We start from the raw sequence: 6035 nt of genomic DNA on the forward strand, positions 1-6035 counted from the left end.
CGGTTTCGGGGTTTATGACCCCCGAGCGAAGCCGGTCTGTTCGGGGTTGGCAGCTACACTAGGTCTGACCCGAGTCTGAAATTTGGGGTATAGGGGTAACTCGGACCGGGGAGTAACATAGGCCAGGTGGCGTTAGTCTACCACTTCCGGTTTCGGAGTTATTACCCCCGAGCGAAGTCTGTCTGTTCGGGGTTGGCGGCTACACTAGGTCTGCCCCGAGTCTGAAATTTGGGGTATAGGGGTAGCTCGGATCGGGGAGTAACATAGGCCAGGTGGCGTTAGTCTACCACTTCCGGTTTCGGAGTTTATGACCCCCGAGCGAAGCCGGTCTGTTCGGGGTAGGCAGCTACACTAGGTCTGCCCCGAGTCTGAAATTTGGGGTATAGGGGTAGCTCGGACCGGGGAGTAACATAGGCCAGGTGGCGTTAGTCTACCACTTCCGGTTTCGGAGCTATGACCCCCGAGCGAAGCCGGGTATCCTGCTAGTTGTTCATAAATTGAACCCATATACTACAGATTAACACACGTGTGTACATGTTTTCTATTAGTTGACGATATACAGTGTAACCAGACAATGGTTACTATAGCCAATTAAAACCACAGTGTTACTAGTTAATAGTTAATTAAAGCTGCTCTTTGGTAATATATAATTGAAATTAAAGATGGCAAAATAAAACTACATTTTTATGCTAACGTTTTCACCGCGATAGCGGCTCTTCAGGCATTTATTAAATTTATTATATATATATATATATATGTATAGGTTTTTATTGGCTAACTTTATTTCGAATCCGGGTACTAGAATACAGGTGACAGATTCTGATCGGTTGCTTGTTTCACCTTTTAGGCGATTGAACATTTGACAGTATTATGCACCAGAATCCACTAACACATTGTTACATAACAATTCTAATTTACGCGTCCATGCCACATTGATTGATTTATCAGAATCTAAGCCAGAAATCATATTGTAGTAAGTGACAGAATAACACGTGCATATCGATGGACTAAGGGTGATGCAGGCCATAAATCATGCAGTGTTCAAACCTTCGACCTCAATCCATTTATGTAATCAATCCATCATGGAATAGCAGAATGTGAGAATTTTATACTTACTTACCACGGCCTTTTGACATGCTTAAAGCTACAATTTCATATTTTTAAGTTATATTTTTAAAATTTATTAAAATAAAGCCTTAAAAAAGATGGTATCCATAAACCGTCCTACCTTGTTAAAGAATAATCCTATTAATCCTATAATTCACTATTGCCAGCTGAGAAATTGGCAAAAATATCCATTTTCAACTTTAAATTCAAACGTTTGAAGGTAGCTAATGCATGGAGGCAATAGGAAAACAAGGGAGGTAATTGTGTTATTATTACCTGTGTCAATGATTTTTAAGGGTGGGAAATAATGGCCATGGTCGTATAATAGTGAGTTGATAACCTATTGAGCAAAAGACATAGAAATAATTATGTTTTGACTTTCTTAGAAAATATGAAATTCTCACTTTAACATTTGGTTGTATTTATACTAAATGATAGTATTTTCTGTTTATAAAACAGATCCACGAACCATCACAAGTCTAACATCAGATGCTATCAACAACATGGTAGATGAATATTCTACTGTAACCTTCACCTGTTCTGTTGACAGTCTTCCATCTTCAGTAATATCCGGGTCTAGATCACAAGGGGGACAACTCTATTCTGGTAGTCAATATACCATACCTAAAGCTAGTTGTCAACATACAGATAACTATACCTGTACAGCTAGTAATAATATTGGTGGTCAATCTGTATCTAAAACTATTCCACTCTATCTTAGATGTAAGTACTATAGCTTAGAGGTCAAGATATTTGATGATTGTTTATTCATTGGGTTAATAGGTAAAATTAAATATATGCAATTAAATATATGTCGAAAGCATTATTGCAATGTTTATAGTTTTATCTGATGGCCATTTTGTGCTAAAGTGAAGGTAGCAGATGTAGAACATATCCTGTGGTCATGTGTCTGTGAATGAGTGTTGCTTGGCATCTTTCTTGAGAAGGTTGTTCATACTGTTCTTAGAGTTGTTTTAAATACTTTTCTTGTTTTAATTACACTTCGCTTGCGTAGCTGGTACCATTTTAAATCCTGGTGGCAGAAATCAGACAAATTGATATCAATATCCTTTTTGCTATATTTCAGGTGCGCCTGTCCTGGATCCTAACCAAAAAACTAAAACTACTATATCTATAGGACGTGGAGAGACAGGTGCATTATCAATCCATGTTTTAGCTTATCCACTACCTGTATATACCTGGTATTATCAACTACAGGATGGTAGTAAACAACTGATTACAGATTTTAGTATTAGACAAGAAGATGATGGTCTATCATCAACATTAACTATATAAGATGTTACAGAAGATGATGGTGGCAAATATATAGTTTATGTTAATAACAGTGCTGGTACCAAATCTACTGTATTTAACCTGGTTGTATCGTCACAAGATGGGGACAATGATGACGTTATTTCCAGAGAACGGGGTATTGGTGCAGCTATTTGCCTTGCCGTCTGTTTTCTTGTATTGGGTATTGCCACCGTTTCACTCTGGTGCAGCATGAAGAAACGTGGACAGAGAATTTGCTTTCAAAATATTAAAGGTAATACGTTTAAGATTGTTAACTATTTCATCTCTTGTAGTTGAGGCATTATATTTTCATTAACCTTTTAACCCATAAGTGCATGGCTACGGCCTACGCCGTAGAGTAAACAAAGGCTGAAATTGCATGGCTACGGAATTTCCCGTATCGTTTTCAGCACTTTGAATTTACCACGCTAAAGGTGGTTCCACAGGAAATCCCCTTGTGATGCCATTGTCTAAATCCAGCATGACCGTCCTGGCAATGTTTTGAGTAAAATTTCTGTAACTTTTAACCGATTTAAGACATGATTTGTACAGGATCCCATTCATAGTTGCCAAGGAATACTGTTTGGGTTGGATTACGCTACAGAGTGTGTATTTTTGTGTTTTTTTACGCAAAATAGCGTTTTTTGTCCAGTTTTTTGCTTCACATAGAAATCGTAGATATTTGTGCTGCAGTTCAGTGTGTTTGATCATAATCTATGGTTTGATGAGTGTACAAAATGTAGTAGTGACTAAGATGATGATGTCCTCCGGTTTCCTCCCACTGCTGTTATAATGGTTATTGGATATTTTCCCAAAAAAATTTCTGTATTGTGTACCAAAGAGATGCCTCTAAAAGCAGCATACTTCATCTCTAACATTCTGCATCAATAAATATTTTTTTATTGCTCTCAGAAGTGGGAACTTTTTTTTTTTTCTGATTTCAAGTTGTCAATTCTACCTCCACCTACATTCATGTAAAAAATATTTACCTTATTTTCTTTACAGATTCAGAAAGCCCTTTTTATACTCTTTCTAAATATATATACTTTGTAGGGTTTGTCATTGTCAGAAAATACCTTTTTCCTCATTTTTGTATTTGGTACCAATTTCCGTCGCAATGCTAGGAATTAGGCTTATGCACGAAAGGGGTTTGGGAACAAAAAATGGTTACGCACTTATGGGTTAAACAAAATGTTTTGGTTTGACTACTGCATGTTAAATCGGGGAATTCTCAAGTTAATCGCGCATTTATCAAAAAGCTTTATTTAGTGAAGAAAATATTTTAAGGATAATTGAAAGGATACTTTTCTGTGGACATATTGTAATTGAAATTAACGTGTCTCATAATCAACTGTGTAGTTAAACGTGCACCAGAATTGTCTTCATAGTGTTCTGTATTTATAAATTAATCAACTGTGTTTTCTACAGTAGATCAAACGGTGGCTAACGATACAACCAATCGTACAGACAACGTTACCCTGTCTGATATACCACCTATACCACCAGTTTATGACCGAGTTGATGCAACCAATACTAGAGATGCCGTTAACCTTGACTATATCAACACATCTACAACAGCATCACCATATGAGGTACTGGATAAACAAACTATGGATACCAACACTTATCAGCAACTCAGTCCTTATCAAAATCTACATGTGTAGTTATAACTATGTGCCTTAATACATATAAAAAAAATTCGTGTACAAAAAATAATTCGTATATATATTTTATTTTCACGTTTTTCAAGTAGGTATTTATCCAGAATCGTATAAATAGATTAATACTTTGATATTTCATCTGTATATTTACTAGCTTATTAATGCGGTTTTTTTATATTTATAAATATTTTATACACTTATATTTGAAGTTATTTATATTCATACGCATTTATATTTGCTGTGATTCGTACTTTTATACTTTGTCAGGGAGCTGGAAAGTAGCGAAACGCTGAAAATCGACCTCTATGCTTCACACCAAATTGGACAACAATCTGTCAAAAACTATAGCCTCTATAGCTGGGGGTGACTACGGTACGGAAAGTCACAGAACCCTTAATATCGATAGGGTTCATCCTCTCATGACCCCAATGCTTCCCGCCAAAAGGTGAAAGAAATCTGTTAAAAATTATAGCGTCTATCGCCTTCACAATATTTTCGGAAAATGAGGAGGACAACGTAACAGAACATCACGCACGCTGAAAATCAATAGCGTTCACAAGTTTTCGGCAAAGTGGGATAATTCCAGAACGGAGTCACGGTACACGCAATGTCGATAGGGTTTGTCCTTTCTTGACTACAATGCTTCAAACCCAAACAGAAAATAAAAACGTTTCAAATTGTAGCCTCTATTGGGTTCCCAAGGTTATTGACTTAGGGGAGATTACACCGGAACGGAAAGGTGTGGATAGCTAAAAATCGTTAGGTTTCATTCTCTCGTGACCCCAAAGGATTATAACAAAGGACGAATATAAGTCCGGAACGGAAAATCGTAGAACGCTGCATATCGATAGGATTCGTCCTCTCATGACCACTGTTTCACACCTTTTGAAAACATTTCGCCAAAAAATATAGACTCTATCACGTTCACGAGGTGTTCGGTTAAGGAGGGATAACTTTGATATGATCACAATCCTTCACATCAAATTTGATAAGAATCCGTTAAACAATCTGTTGAACACTACAGCCTCTATCGTGTTACCATGGTTTTCGGAAAAGGGGCCATAACTCGGGTACGAAAGGTCGTAGAACATAAGTCCAAGGAAGATGAAAATCGATAGGGTTTATCCTCTCATAACCCCAATCCTTACAGCCAAATATTCATTTAAAAATGTAGCCCCTATCGCGTTCGCAATGTTATCGACAAAGGAGGGGATAATTCCGGAGCCAGGAAGTAGAGCGCCGACGAAATTTACGAACTCGGCCATATAAGATGAAACGAAATTTAGGTAAACCTGGGTGGAAAAAAATGGGATTTTTGAAACAATTTGATTGTAAATTATTGTAATTGGGCTAGGCAAAGCAATAAATGACAGAAGATTCTGAACTTTTCTAAAAACTTCAATTACTTTCCCCTAGTAGGCTTACCTAAATTTCGTTTCATCTTATATGGCTGAGATTGTAAATTTGTGCGTTACCCTATATTTAGATTTCAATGGCCTCTGTCAAGTCGTTTAGAAGAAGGGGACATATTTTTTAACAGCATGTTGTGTCGCTCATACGGTCTTATTTTCTCACTAAGATGTTCATTTACATTGTTCCGGCGTTCACAGGGACCCACTAGAAATGTCTGTCAAAGTGGTCTTATAACACCTGAAGATGTACGGTACACTGCAGTAAGATTTTCGTGTGGTACACTTTTGAGCCAATCTAGCCTAGTTGTGGGTGGGGGGGGGCATGGCATTTTGGGCATGGAATACCACACCCAGTACCTGAAACCCGGCAGAATTACATTCTGATGAAATCAGATATACATGCATTGATACCATATAGAAGAAAATTGGTTCACTTTTCAGCTAGGTTATCACCCTGGGCTCCCGCTCTATACGTTCAGAGCTGAACTACCGGACTATAGCCTTTATTGTGTTCACAAGCCAATTTTAACGGACGGTCAGACGGACAGGATTGCGACATAAT

The sequence above is a fragment of the Patella vulgata genome, chromosome 8, assembly GCF_932274485.2.
Source record: "Patella vulgata chromosome 8, xgPatVulg1.2, whole genome shotgun sequence".
In the NCBI taxonomy this organism is placed as follows: Eukaryota; Metazoa; Mollusca; class Gastropoda; family Patellidae; genus Patella; species Patella vulgata.